Source organism: Euphorbia lathyris, chromosome 3 (genome assembly GCF_963576675.1).
Source record: "Euphorbia lathyris chromosome 3, ddEupLath1.1, whole genome shotgun sequence".
Taxonomy (NCBI): Eukaryota; Viridiplantae; Streptophyta; class Magnoliopsida; order Malpighiales; family Euphorbiaceae; genus Euphorbia; species Euphorbia lathyris.
In genome coordinates, this window is record NC_088912.1 from 36,220,442 (window position 1) to 36,237,106 (window position 16,665).

Consider the following 16,665-nt stretch of genomic DNA (forward strand, 5'->3'; position numbering starts at 1 on the left):
TTATAGCCGAATTTTGTAACTCTTATCACCTACCCATAACTCCAATACTTTAATTTTACAGAATTGAAGCACAACAATGTATGTGAGTGGGGGTTGAGAGCTAGAAAATAAAATTTTCAACTGATCACATCTCACGTAATTAGACTCTGTTTTTAGCTCCACAAATACTCTCTGACTTCATCTCAGTCAGCAAATGCAAGATTCCATGTAGTTGCAGCAAGGTTCCTTCGTTTGGTGCATAACTCCCTCTGTAAGATTGATTCTGTTTGAACTCCACAAATACTCTTTGGCTTCATTTCAATCAGGAGATACAGGATTCCAAGTAGTCCGAACGAAATTCCAACATATGGTGCCCCAAAGAAATATGTTTTTGAAGGTCTCTGATGCTGGAAAAATAGGAGCTGAAATTGGTTCTTTTCTATGAAGCACCGATACTTCTCGGATGTCAACGTACGTGTATCCGATACTCCGAGTACGGGGACACGACGGGATATGTACGGGGCACGCTTGGGAAGTATCCCCTTTTTTCTTTCCTTTTTTAAATTAGGGGATACTTCAGGGATACTTTAGGGGTTTTTTTTTTTTTAAAAAAAAACTTTGAAAGTATAGTGGCTTTTTAAAAAAAAAACTAAGAAAGTATGAGGATTAAAATTAAATAACCTCATCCTACTAGTATATTTGTGTTTTTATAATGACTTTATGAATATGATTTGTGATTTATATATTTATGTATCTTTAGGAATTTTTCATTATAAATGATATATATTATTAATTATATATAAAATTTGTCGTATCCCACCGTATCTCATATTTTTTAGAAATGTCGTGCCGTACCCGTACCCGTATACATACCCGTATCGGTGCTTCATAGGTTCTCTTTTATTTTCTTTTCTTTATTTCTTTCTGATTTTTAAACTTTATCTTATTTTTATATTAATCTTTTTATTAATAAAAAATTAAAAATTTATTTCCACCCCAACAATATTAATTCAATTTTTAAATCTATACTATATATAATTACGGAAGCAGAGAGAAATGAGAAAAAGTGTTTTAGAGGTCTTTTTGATGAGTTGTCAACGTAGTAAAAAATCAGATTAAAAATAAATATTTAATTAATTAAAAATAAATATTTAATTAATTAAAAATAACAAATTTATATTTATAAAATATTAAATATTAAATAATTACTAGCCTATTAATTAAAATAATAAAAGAAAGCAAGAGTTACGGGAAGATGAAAAAACACAAAGCAAATGAAATCCAAAAGTCACAAATAAACTTCTATATATAGCATGATAGATAGTATTCCACCATTATATTCATTGGTCACAATAGATAGTATTATATTTCTGAAGGTAAATATTCGATTTTTTTCATATGTTGTAGTTATTTTGTTCTCAATTATGTTGTTGCTTTATTTTTATTAAACAATAGTTGTTATAGTTTCATCTTTCAGATTCATTTCTGTTGTTACCCATGTTCTATATCTCTCGCTATCTTATCCATGTTTTCTTTTTTATTTGTCTTTTTTTTCCAAACCGATAGCTTCAGTTGAAGAAATCCGACCAAAATAGAAGATGCATGAACAACTAAAACCGGAAAACACAAAAGTGTCAAAAATTACAAGAAATTCTTATGTTTCTCAAGGTAATTATTCGATTTTGTTCATATGTTGTAGTTATTTTTGTTCTCACTTATGTTGTTGTTTTCTTTTTATTAAACAATAGTTGTTATAGTTTCATTTTTCAGAGATGAAATTCCATTTCTGTCGTTACCCAGGTTCCATACCTCTCGCTACCTTATCCATGTTTTCTTTTTTATTTGTCTTTTTTTTAATGACTAAAATAAAGATTTTATAAATTTGTATTCTTTTTTAGTATATGTTGCTAGGTGTTATCGTTTCGATTGCTAACTCTTAACTAAAATTTAGATTTTCGGCTTTATATGAACTCAATTTTTGGCTTTCTCAATTGTGCTGTTGTTTTATTTTTATTAAACAATTGTTGTTATAGTTTCATCTTTCAGAGATGAAATTCCATTTCTGTCGTTATCCAGATTCCATACCTCTCGCTACCTTATCCATGTTTTCTTATTTATTTATTTATTTTTTAAAATGACTAAAATAAAGATTTTGTATATTTGCATTCTTTTTTAGTATATGTTCCTAGGTGTTATCGTTTTGATTGTTAACTCTAACTAAAATTTAGATTTTCGGCTTTTTATGAACTCAATTTTTAGTTTTAATTGAAGTTAGATTAATTTTTCTAATTCGGAACATGTTGAAATCCACTCATTTTTTTAGTTTGAGTTTAGCTAATTGATATGGATTGTATTTTTTATTTTTATGCATTTTGGTACAAATAGATATAAAGTTTCACACGATAGTTGTTCATTGAAGTTTGAGACATATTAAATAAAATATTAAAGAGATATTAGAATATTATACTTACAATGAAGTTTATTTCAATATAAATTATGTTATATTATTATTATTATTATTATTATTATTATTATCAAGAAGTTATTTTTTCCCAATTTTCTAGACAAGGAGATTGTAAGCATCTAATACGCTTGATAAGATGTTTATTCTTGAAAAATGTGGATTATGCTAGATACGAATTCAAAATCAAGGTAAATAAAAATAAATTTTGATGCTCAAAATCCTAAAAATGTACATTAATTATGGATATTGAGTAAATATGGTTAAAAACTTGATTTTATGGTAAGAATAATTTGATTTTTATGTTAGTCAAAAGGAACATAAATGAATTTATGTTTCCCTTTATGCTAGTCAAATGAAAAAGAAAATAAAAAATTAAATAAATGAATTTTGTTTAAATTAATAGATTTTAAAAATTGATTTTTTTTAATATTCACTGCTTAGAAGGATTGAGTCAACTTTCCTTCTACGAAAAATTGCATTAAAGTTTCATCCAATTAACCATTTATTATATATAATATTGTTCGGAGTTATTCTTAATTAGATCCAATTGACCATTTACTACATATAATAATGTTAGGAGTTATTCTTAATTAGCAATTTTAGTAATATTTTTTAGGAATAAAGTGTAAAAATACATCTAACGTTTACAGTCAGGAGTAATTTTACTCCTAACGTTGGCAACGAAGAGCAATTTTACTCCTAATATTGACAAGTTGAGTCAATTTTAGATATTATTCTAAAACACATATATTTTTATTCTTTATTCTGCACCAATTGCATATTAGTTCATTTTTTTTTAAAATCATTTTTTCTGTGATTTAATAATAGAATTGGAGGTTAATGTTTATTAATTCGGAGAAATATTTTGAATTTTTTTATCCAACTCGTAAAATAGACAATATATCATTTATTTTTTAAAATAATTTATATTTATCTTCTTCCATAAATCAATTAAAATTATTAAATTAACAATTAAATTAACCAATAATTAAATTAAATATTTAAAAAATATGTAATAATAAGAAAACTAATATAATAATTATGTGTATGTATATTAAAAAAAAAGTACCCCAAATTAAATAAAAGCAAATTTTATTACTAAAATAAATATCACAAACGACAACACAATAACGAAAAATACAAGAAATAATTATTAAAATAGAATTTACTTGAAATTTTAAAAACATGACTTAACACACTACTCATATGGTGCGGGTAACGGTTGGTTGAGGTCTGGAGGTCCTGGATTATTCCACAAATGCTCAACGAGATCGGCTCTAAGATTCATATGATTTGATGTATTACGGATTCGTAAATCGCGTTCCAGACGACTCTTCAAATCATCAGGAGCGCCAGAAAAAATGCCCTGCTCACGGAGATTTATTGGTTCTTCTTGAGGATAGTTGCTCTGATACATGACGCGTTCATCCTCAACAATCATGTTATGTAAGACTATACATGCTTCCATGATATCATGGAGTTTAGATTCCTCCCAGAATCTTGCGGGTCCACGAATGATAGAGAAACGGGCTTGCAGAACTCCGAATGCTCGTTCTACATCTTTTCGAGCAGTCTCCTAACGAGTCTTGAACAAAATTTTCTTTGGCTCAAACGGAGCAGAATAACTTTTTACAAATGCAGCCCATTCAGGATATATACCATCAGTTAGGTAGTATCCCATATTATATGTCTTATTATTAACAACAAACACCTCTTCACGAGCTTGCCCCCTTAATTTCTCATGGAATAAAGGCGACTTGTTAAGCACATTAAGGTCGTTGTTTGATCCAGCAACACCGAAGAAAGCATGCCATATCCATGTGTCTTGTGAAGCAACTGCTTCAAGCATAATTGTAGGAACCCCATGATCTCTCGGGTATATTGACCTTGCCAAGCAACTGGACAATTTTTCCACTCTCAGTGCATGCAATCAATACTTCCTTGCATCCCTGGAAATCTATGTATGTCTTTGTGCATCTTAAAAAGGCGTTTGACATCATTAGCATTAGGCTTCCTCATGTAAACTGCTCCGAACACCTCGACAATAGCACGATGAAATTTGGCCAAACATTGTAAGGCTGTAGTCTCTGCGATCCTGAGGTATTCGTCTTCATGATCGGCGGCCTCCCCATAAGCAAGCATACGAAGAGCTGATGTACATTTTTGAAGTGGAGTAAATCTCAACTTGCCCATAGCATCAGCCCTCTGTTGGAAATATGGCGAGTGATTTCCTAACTCTTGAACTATACGTAAGAACAACGGTTTACTCATCTGAAACCGTCTACGAAACATGGCCTCATCGTACACCGGAGGATCTGCAAAGTAATCTTCATATAACCGTGTTGCACCTTCTTCACGGTTGCGATTTAGATGTCTCCGACGACGAGTTGGTACAGATGGTTCTGTTAATTGTTGTACGAGAGCTTGATGAATATAATCATTTGTTTCATCCCAGAAGCTATAAACGCCATCACCCCGATTGAATTGTTCAAAATAGTTGGAATCAGACATTTTTAGAGTGTTTGATACAATATCTGAGTGGTTATTGAGGTGAGTAGTTGTGTAATTTATATGAGAAAAATGTAGTGAGGTGTTCTGTAATAAATGGTAGTAGGTGTGTATTAAATTGAAAGAGTAGTTGTGTGTTAGTAGGTGTGTATTAAATTGAAAGAGTAGTTGTGTGTTAGTAGGTGTGTATTAAATTGACAACACCTTTAACTTAACAAGACCTTCACGTGCTTTATTAAAGTAGCCGATACAGTCCAAATTCGAATTCGGTGCGAATTGACAAGACCTTCACGCGTATTATTAAAGTAGACGATACAGTCCAAATTCGAATTCGGTGCGAATTGACAATACATTCACGTGTTTTCTTAAAATAATTAATTTTAAATCATAATTTAAGCATAAATACAACATATAATTTAAAATTACTACATAATCATAATCTAAGCATAAATACAACATATAATTTAAAATTAATCCCTCATATCGATCCCAACAGACTGTTCGGTGTCAAAGATCTCTCTAGCTTCTGCAATTGTTTCTGTATATTCTGTTGGAAGATTGTCCCATGGCCTTTCATTTGGTCCCCAACCAGCATTGCAGTTATTTTTCTGTGCACTTACGTGTTGGAGAGCAATAGTTGTGCTGCGAAGGGAGTGCCAGTTTGCACATAAAGATGCTGGATAAGTTTCATAGAGCTCATGAAACGCATTAGATGCTGTCAGTTTTAAAAAAATATGACAGATATATATTTTGGTTTTTGCAATGCATTGTAAAGCCTCGTTTTTTCGACCAATAATTGGGTAAAACGATCATTCCATGCATGAATCGGCATAAACCATTACATAAATGTTTGAACATTTGGAGGAATAGTACCTCCACTGAGACTGTCACACCATTCAGACAGAGAAAACTCGATAGGTATATAATGCATATAGCATAAGAACCACAACATGTACATCGAGCACCTGGGAAACTCCCCACGGCTCGGAAGTTTAAAACACGACATAAAAGGGAACATAGGATGAAACAAAGCCGGTTGAATAAAAGTTTGTCCATAAGAACGAACAACATCATACTGATATTCAATCATCTTCTCTGTGCATTGCTCCTGATTCAGGCTCGAGATGATGCTCCATTCAGTAGGGAAGTTTGAGTAATTCTGGGAGGGATCCATTTTACAATTGGGGTGAGCTTAGATGTCCATAGTATGTTTATCTTATAGAGAGATATGTACGTGTTGTCACGATCATTATACGTGAACAGCTGTATCCAGCTGTGTTGAATTATGGTCGTATATGGTATCCCATGTGAACATCACTATAATTATTGAAGCAAATGGTATCCGATGTGAAATAGTAATACATAGAAATTGTAGTACAATACAAATTTTATAAGAAAAAGACAACAAATAACATAATTTAACACCAGAACATAGGAAACTTAATTACTTAAAGAACAAAATAAACTAAGACACTAATAATTCATCAATTTTTCGGAAACACATCTGGATGTTGGGGTTTATGTCCTATAGACAATTGTTTTAGGATATAAATATTAATGAATAAATTGTTTATTTAATCATTTGTTTAATCAGATATATAGCATTAAAATGTAAATATATATAAAGGCACAAATCTTTCATAAAGAAAGTAATCCTAAGTTTATTTAAGTAGTTATAAAGTGTTCATACAAGGATGAAGTGAGACTATACTTTATAATAAGATCAATAAACTTAAAATCAACCCAAGTCAAGTAATATGTTATAGGGGTTGGCATATCACTGTTGAGACTTGCATGTAACAATGTTTTCTGTCGAGACAGAAAGCTGATCTCACAAGCTTTAGATATTTAGATATCTAGATAGTTACATGGATCCGGTGAAGGAGTTCATTAGGATTGGGACCCAACTTGAGATAACAGTATGGATTGATTTATCTAATGTGTCAATTGTTCATCTCATTGGTATTAGTAGGTATAACTAATCCTCAGACTCAAACATTTGTTAATTAGTGATTCTGGATTATGGAGTCTGGTACTTTGATTATGTGCGAGCACGATCCAACAGGTGAGAGCCTGGGGTGTGTGAGAGCAGGGTTGGGTATCACACAAAGTAATTGCAGAATAGTTAATGTCAGATTGAGCATTCGTCACTCCCGATAAGTGGGAGATATATCCAAATGGCCGCTTGTGGTGAATTGACTGAAATCCTTGCAAGGTGATAGAGTTAAGAGTAGAAATGGACATTTCACTTAACTTATCTTTCAGAGTGAATTCAACCTGTACAAGTAAAACCAGACTCTTCGTTATATGTAACCTTGACACGTTCCATGGTTATAAGGAATTGACCGACAGGATATAGTTGATGAAGGATCGTATTATACTGTACCTAATACAGAAAGGTTAACGCCAGTTATCAACCTGACTTCTTAATTGCTCTGGGGGAATATCATAGGTTCTGCTAGTAACAGCTCGCGACGGTATTCTGTTATATATATGTTGGAATTAATCGTGATGAATAATTTCAAAGGATATATACGGCTAGTGGCAATAAAGAACCTAATGGGTCGCATATGGGACTTGGAATCGGAGGACGAAAATGTAATTAGTGAGACGCTATATATATGGGCCGAAATTTGTAGATTAATTAGGGATAAAATTAATAATTATAATTTGATTGTGGTTATGAATTAAATTAAAGAATTATCTGATAATATTAATTAGAAGTTTTTATGTGATTGAAACTCTAATTAATTATCCCTAACATTAATTAATTATTAATTTGATTAATGATAATTATCTAGATATAATTAGTTATTATTTAGATAATAGTAAAGTGTTTATTTAATTATCTAATTAGGAATCCCGCTCTGATGGACTTCTTCGTTTGGAATGTTAGAGGTGCGGCGAGCAAGGCTACCCGCATTCATGTCAATGATCTCATTAAACAGTTTAACCCTTCCTGCTTTGTCCTTCTTGAGACCAAGGTTAGTGGAGCCAAAACAGATGAGGTGGTTAGAAAGTTTAATAATTGGAATTGCGTCAGGTCGGAGGCTACTGGCCGGGCAGGGGGGATTTGGCTCTTTTGGAAGCCAGGTCAAGTCAATATTGATATTGTTACTATGGACAGTCAATTCATCCATAGTAAGGTGTGTTGCCCGGGTAATAAACCCTTCTTTATTACCTTCGTCTATGCTGATCCTGTTTCGACTAACCGAAGAAGGCTGTGGGAGATCCTTCATTCTTTTAGCTCTAACATGGTGGAGGCGTGGTTGGTTGCCGGGGATTTTAACGACATTGCCCTCTTGAGTGATCAGAGAGGAGGGGGTAATCATTATGTGAACCGGTGTCTTAATCATAAGCAAATTATGGATATGTGCGGGCTTTCGGGCCTGGGTGCTGCTGGCCACAAATTTACCTGGAAAAGGAATAGTGTGTTTGTTAGGTTGGATAAGGTGTACGCTAATGTTGCAGCGATTTATAGGTTTTCTGAGGTCAAGGTACTTAATCTCCCTTTCCGTCACTCAGACCATTGCCCTATCCTCATTAATTTGGTCAAAGGAAATCGGCTGAAAGGTAATAGACCTTTTAGGTATCTGGTGGCTTGGGAGTCTCACCCCGAGTTTAAGGATTTCGTTAAAAGCAATTGGCATCCCCACTCTGATGTTCTCCTCGCTACTGAGGAATTCAGGAGGAATGTGGCTGTTTGGAATAAAAATACTTTTGGTCATATTATCAGGAGGAAGAACAAACTCTTGAGGAGAATGGAAGGTGTTCAGCGTTGCTTGGAGGTTCGTTTTGATCATAGCCTGAATGGTCACCTAAGAGCTCTTCAGAACGAGTTGGAAGCTGTGCTTAGACAGGAAGAGCTTTTGTGGTTCCAGAAATCTAGGAAGGCTTGGATTCAAGATGGGGACCGGAATACCAGGTTTTTCCACCTCTCAACGATCATTAGGAGACAGCGAAATAGGATCGAGGCTATTAAAGACGCCAGTGGTGAGTGGATTTTTGAGGAGGAGGACATTCGGCGCCTTGCCCTTGATTTCTACAAGGACCTGTTCAGAGAGGAAGCTGTGGACCTAGAGAGTGCCCACTCTGGCATTTCCTTTCCTCGTTTGGGGGAGGATGCTATTAATAATGCTTTCCATCCCATTGAGCTTAAAGAGATTGATCTGGCCTTCTCCAGCATCGGTTCCACTAAGGCTCCTGGTATTGATGGTATCCCCGCTAGTTTCTATCATAAACACTGGGACACTATTAAAGAGGGTATATACAGCTTTGTGTTAGGTGTCTTTGGTGGTTCGAACGATATCAGTTTGGTTAATAAAACCCTCCTTGTCTTGATTCCTAAGGTTGCCAAGCCTTCTTCCTTTCTCCAGATGAGACCCATCAGTCTTTGTAATGTCTTGTATAAAGCTATTACTAAGATTGTGGCTAATAGAATCCGGAAGATCCTTCCGGATATTATCAGCCAAAATCAAGGGAGCTTTGTTCCTGGAAGACAATTGATGGATAACGTTGTTATTGCCCAGGAGGTTGTCCATTCTATGAGGATTAAGAAAGGCAAGAAAGGGATCGTGACTCTCAAGCTGGATCTGGAGAAAGCCTATGATAGGTTGAACTGGAGCTTTCTTCTGGATAGTTTAGCCAAAGCTGGTATCCCGGAGAACTGGAGGAATTTGATTGGAAAGTGTATCTCCTCTCCTGTTTTCCAGGTTATGATCAATGGGGATATGTCGGATGAGTTCTCTCCATCCAGGGGTATTCGTCAAGGGGATCCTATGAGCCCCTTCCTTTTTGTTATTGCCATGGAAAGATTGTCTCACCTGATCCAAGAGGCGGTGAGCAAAGGGACTCTCCACCCTGTTTCCATCAACAGACATTGCCCCCCTGTTACCCATTTACTCTTTGCTGATGATGTCATGCTTTTTGTGGAGGGTAATGAGGAACAAATTAAGGCTGTGATGGATATCCTCGACTGCTTTTGTGAGGCTTCTGGCCAGAAGATTAACATCCATAAATCCCGTATGCTTTGTTCCAAGAATATGGATAATAGCTTATGTAGAAGACTGAGTGAGATGTCTGGCATTCCCCTGACTCAATCGTTTGGGAAATACCTTGGGGTCCCTCTTCATAGTGACAGGGTGTCCAAAGCCTCTTTTAAAGACATTTTGGACAAATCTAACGGTTTGTGTGCTAGCTGGAAAGCTAATTCTCTTTCCCTTGCAGGTCGCCTTACTTTAATCCAGTCTATCAACTGCGCTGCTCCAAATCACATCATGCAAGCCTGTAAGCTCCCTGAGCCGGTCCTCAACGACCTTGATAAAATTAATCGGCGTTTTCTGTGGGGAGAGTCTGAGGATGGGAGGAAGATTCACCTGGTCCCTTGGAAGGAAGCCTGCCAGCCTAAGAGCAGGGGGGGTCTTGGTATAAGGCAAGCTAAGGACAATAATAAAGTCCTGTTAATGAAGCTTCTTTGGAGAATGTGGCAATCCCCCTCCTCCCTTTGGGTTCGTCTTCTGTGCGGCAAGTATAGGAAAGATAGAATCTTTGGTGGCCCGAAGGAGAGGGTTGTCAGCTGTTCCTTCCTCTGGAAAGGGCTTAGTGCTGTTTTTGCTGAGTTCTGTACGGGGATTGGCTTGGAGGTGGGTAATGGGAGATCCATTAGTTTCTGGTATGACACCTGGATTGGTGACAAACCGTTGATTGAGGTGTGCATCGCCCCTCCGCCGAATGATCTCCTCTCCTGGAGAATTGCTGATGTGGTGGACTCGGAGGGAGACTGGATCTGGTCTAAGTTCGACTCCTTTCTTAGCCTGGAGACCCTCCTTAATATTAGAGGTGTGAAGATTAGTAATCAGGAGGAGGATAAGGACAGACACTGCTGGGCCTTGACTAATAATGGTTCTTATTCTTGCAAATCGGCCTATGAAGCTTTTACCCCTAATAGGGCTGATCCTCCTTTGGAAATTTGGAAGTCCATTTGGGCCCTCAAAGAGTTTCCTATGGCTGGGAGTCAAAGACAGGCTCCTCACGAATGCAGATAGACACAGAAGGCACTTGGCTGTATCTGGTGCCTGTAGCAGATGCAGCGGCCATGTGGAAACCTTGTGCCATGCTTTGAGGGATTGCCCGAATAGTAGAAAGGTTTGGGAAGGGGTCCTTCCTCACCACATCCTTCCTTCCTTTATGGGGTTCTCTGATATTGACTGGTTCTCTGAAGGCGTTAATGGGAATTTGTTGGCCAGTATGGAGCACGGGGCTATTCTCTTCGCTATTATTTGTCACCAAATGTGGAAATGGAGGAATGAAGAGTTATTTGCTGAGAAGACTGTCTTTATTCCTGACCTCCGGTTTTACTTCTCGAAAAAACTCTCTGTTATTACAAAGAGTTTTGAAGGAGAGCCCCTGGTTCACCCCTCCCCGGTTAAAGAGGTCCAGTTAGTTGGTTGGAGGAAGCCCAGGGAAGGGGTTGTCAAGTTGAATACGGATGGCTCCTGCCTTAGTAATGGCAGAATTGCTGCTGGTGGAGTTCTTCGGGATGCTGGTGGCGCCTGGCTGGCTGGGTTTACCCATAACTTAGGTACGGGCTCCTCCTTTACTGCAGAGCTCTGGGGGATCTTGTCTGGCATTAAACTCGCCATTCGCATGGGTGTTAAAAGACTTTCGGTGGAGTCTGACAATTTGGAGGCTATCAACAGGATTTCGGATAGACAGGCTGTTTGTCTTAAGAGTCAGAATCTCATTAAAGCCATCTTGAGGCTTCGTCCTGCCTTCGATTCTCTTACCTTCTCCCATATTTATAGGGAGCAAAACCGCGTGGCGGATCGCTTGGCAGCTGCTGGGCATGGGGGGATGTTAGGTGTTTCTACCCTTTCCGTTCCTCCTTCTTTTCTGTTACCTTCTCTTCTTGAGGATAGGATTGGGGTCAGTCTTCCTAGACTGATCCCGGGTTAGGTTTTTTTTTGTTTGTTTTTTTTTCTTCCCTTCTTACCAAAAAAAAAATCTAATTAGGAATCCTATTCTGAATAAGATTCCAATTATTTAATTACCTAACACAACTGGGATTAGGGTTTTGAGAAGTCTATAAATAGACTCCCTAACCCCATAATTCGGCAAAAAAACACTAAAGAGAAGGGCTAGAGGAATCGTTCCACAACCGTCTTGGCTAATTACAATCTTTCTTACTCTCTCTTTGATCTCGTATCGATTTCTGTTAGAGGCAATCATTGCGATTGCTATTATTAAGGTTGATTACTGATTAGTTATCTTTTTCTGTGTTGTTTCTTTTGTTGTTCGTGATACATGGATTAAGAGTTGTGGGCACTTCGTTTGCTACCGTAGATAGTTCTTCACCGAAGGTATTACTTTCTATCCCTCTTTATATGAAATAACAATTAACAGATCTTGGAAAGGGAAATAGATAAAAATAGATAAAATTTTATTATTCCGATGCGCCTAGGCTTGTCTATTTTCCTACATTGGTATCAGAGCCTATGTTAATCTGTTATTTCATATATGTAAATAAAAGGGTTTTTCAATGAGATTGAATAGATTTATTGTTAGGTTAATTAATAAATTTGATTTAGCTAATTAATCTAATGATAAATGGAGTTTTTAATTTGATTGAAAATATTTAAACGGTTAAGATGAGATTAATATGTTTTATGATTCGATTAATTAACAAAGGGTTTGTAGAATTGAACGGTTGATTAAAACGATGGTTATATATGCGATATATATGTTTTGTGGATTAAGGGTTTAATCGTTTGAATCATGAGTTAATTAGATTAATCTTTGAAAATTTTGATTTTATTAACGATTTAAACGAAACGGTTAGCAGGGCCGGTCCTGACATTTTGGGGGTCCCAGGCGAAATAAAAGATAATGGGCCCTTAATAATAATAAAATTCTACTTAAAAGTCTAAAAATAGAAATTTAGGCCCATTTTTTTACCTAAAAGATCATATTATTTGTTCAATTTTTAGACTATTTGGTATTATAACTAAATTTATAACTAAAAAATAGTATATATTCAATAAAATTAAAATTTTTGGACCCCTTTGAGCCTTGGGCCATGGGCGGCCGCACCCCGAGCCTATGCCCAGGGCCGGCCCTGACAGTTAGAACCGATTAATTTCTTTCAAAAAAAACCGATTAATTAAGGATATATATATTTAGAAATAAATATATATAAATTATAAATCAGTTTATAGGTTTATATATAAGAGTTTTATGTAAATCAGAATTAGAGTTCTAATCTGATATAAACGAATTAAGTTAAAAGAGTTTTAATTTAATTTAAACTTAAAATACTTTTATAAAATAATTTATAAAAAAAATATAATAATATATAGATGTTGGCAGCAACTCAAAGTTGCTGCCAACATCGAAGGCAGCAGCTCTTTATGAGCTGCTGCCGTTTTCGCATACTATGTATGCGGCCAATTTTGGCAGCAATGCAGCCCTTCATCGCGGATGCGATCCGCAATGGGGACGAATCCGGTTTTCGTCCCCATCATGTTTTATTTTGAGTTTCTGGTTTTTTTTAAAGATATTTTGGTTTTTCAGAAAACTAAAATTAATAAATATAGAATTAATTAATCCACTTAATTTAATCGTTGTTTATTTTAAATTGTATAGACTGAATTAAGTTGTCTAATTAAAGATATTTTGATACGATTAATTAGACGAACTATTTCATTGATATATACTTGTTATAATTAATAAAAGTATATGGTAATTATATGTGTTTTAATTTGATTTTGCAAACTCTTTTGTGCTTAATAATTATAATTGATATACTAGTTAAACACATTAAACAGTTTCGGTAAAATAGTTAAACACAATAATTTAATAATCTCTCGTCTTAAAAGTTTTGTGTTTTTGAATTGATTTCGCAAAGTTATTTGATGTTTAATTATTTGTATGGGATACGGTTGAATTAAACACGGTAAATAATTTTGGTAAAATAATTGAATACAAATAATTGATATTTTGTATAGTTATATTTTGAAAAGTCTAATTAAGTCTATGTTTGATATATTTTAATTAGAATAAAATATAAATGATACAAAATTTAATTAAAGGTTAATTTGATAGAAAAGTTAAGTAAAGGACTAAATTGATAATAAAATTAATTTAATGGTTAATTTGATTAACTAAAAATATTACATAAACAGTTTATGTAATCAACCAATTAAGTTTATTTAATTGAGTCTTTGCATGTTTGGAGTTATGGACATATTTGGACTCTCTATAATTGTTATTTAGTCTTTTGGTATTTTTGAAAATAGGACATGCGAGTCCTGTCTTATCTACTCTCCATTGTATTTCTCTTCTCACCTAAATCCCTTCAAATTAGTTGAAGTATTCTAAAGTAGTATAGAAATTAAATATTATTGTAAATCAATGCGCCAAGGAAAAGACGGAGAAGCTGAAGGAGAAATATGTAATAGTTAGTATTTCCCTAGGGTTGACCTTTTATTCCGTTTATGGCTCGACGGAATAATTTAGATAATATGTCCATAACCGCCAATGTAAATTGTATGTGTCTGATGTATGCTAAAGCAAATCAAGACTAGGTTAGATTATGAGACTTAAAATAAAATCCCCCACTAATTAAAAGTTAAGTAAATAAGCAAGTTATTAAAATCGGTTGCCCCTCCCTAATATTATAATTCAGCCGGCAGTACTGGGGGCCTTTGGGTTGTTGAGCAAACTCAAGCTCGGGGTCTTATGGTAACACCTGAATTATCGAAAATCGTTTTCACAAATATGGGGTAATACTTAAATTGGATTAGAATAATTGGATGAGCAAACTCATGTTGTTCTAACCTAATGGGCAATATGGTTGGGATTGATAAACAAAACATATCAGTTACTAATGTGGTTAGTAACCCAATAACCTAGGAATCACATGGTTGATGTGATTGATTGCATGAATCTACCTAATGAATGAAATTAGCTTGTTGAGCAAACTCAAGGTGAAATTTCAGGAGTTAGGATTCTAGCTCACTAAGGGATTTGTGAAATTCTTCAAATTAATATTGAGGGTTATTAATTTGGTAAAATAGTGGGAGCAATTTAAAAACATAAAAGACCAACGTATTTAAATTGTAAATGAATTAAGCAAATGAATAGCATCCATCACTCTATCTCACTCTCAAGTAAATACTTTGAATCATCATATCTAAAATGGATCTACGTAATATTTTAACCGATAACAAATTGAATAGTTCAAAATTCACCAACTATTTTGGCAAACTCAAAATTGTTTTGAGGATTCGAAATGTTTGGGTATGTATTAAGATACACTGATACCCATCATTAAAATTGTTTTGAAGTTCGAAAAGATTGGGTATGTATTAAGATATGCTGATACCCAATGTCCTTGTTGATGATGCTCCTGTTAAGAAGATTGATGTTTACCGGAAGCACCAATCAGATGACGAACGTACAGGATGTACTTGCAGCTATGACACTTTGTGTCAAAACGATTGACTACATCACGAAAGCTTTCTAGTATTAGATTTGTGATGGATAATAAAATTAAGTGTCGACTTAGTTCTACAATCTGTTGGGGTTTAGTGTCCTATAGTCAATTGTTGCAGGATACAAACTTATTGTAAATGAATTGTTCTTTATATCATTTGTTTTAATGAGATATATGTTTTATAACTATATAAAGGCAATCCCTTTTAAGCACTAAATAAAGTCTAATAAAAGGAAATCCGTAAGTTTGTTTAAAGTGATTATAAAGTGTTCATACAATCATGAAGTGAGACAAAACTTTATAATAAACTAATAAACTTAAAACCACCCCAAGTCAAGTGATATATTTAGGATTGATATATCACAGTTGAGACTTGTATGTAACAATGTCTTCTGTCCGACAGAAAGTTGATCTCACAAGCTTCACATATATAGATATCTGGGCAGTTACATAGATCCGGTGAAACGTTGTTCATTAGGATTGGGGATCCGACTTGAGATAACAGGATGGGTAGATTCATCCTTGTCAACTGTTCATCTCATTGGTATTAATAGGTATAACTAATCCTCAGACTCAAAGGAATGTTAATTGGTCATCCTGAATTACTGAATGTGAGACTTTGATCCTGTGGTCCCACGATCCTTAACAGAGATGACTCTGGGGTGTGAACTGCAAAGGTTGGGTGTCACAAGAAGTGATTTCAGGGTAGTTATACATTGGATTGAGCATTTATAACTCCCGATTAATGGGAGATACATCCAAGGATCGCTTGTGGAAGACTCGACTCTAAACCCTTGCAAGGTGATAGCTTAAGAGTAGAAATTCGGATTTCACTTAACCTATCTTTTTGAGTTGACTCGGCCAATAACAAGTAAAACGAACGTCTCGCTATATGTGACTTGACATTACCCATAGTCATAAGATTCAGTTCAAGGATGTAGTTGATAAAGGATCGTATTATACCGTAACTAATACAGAAGGGTTAACGACAGAATCAACCTGTCTTCTTAACGGACTCTGGGGGAATGATTACGGACTTGCCAATAACATACTCTGTACATCATTCCGTTATGCAAGGGATTAAATACAATTCTTGAAGAAATTAATTTAATAGGTTGCATACGGCCAGAAGTAGTAAGGACCTAATGGATCACACATAAGACTTGGAACCAAAAGAGAGATGGATATGATTAATAGATGGAAGCCCAATTAAGCCCAGTAA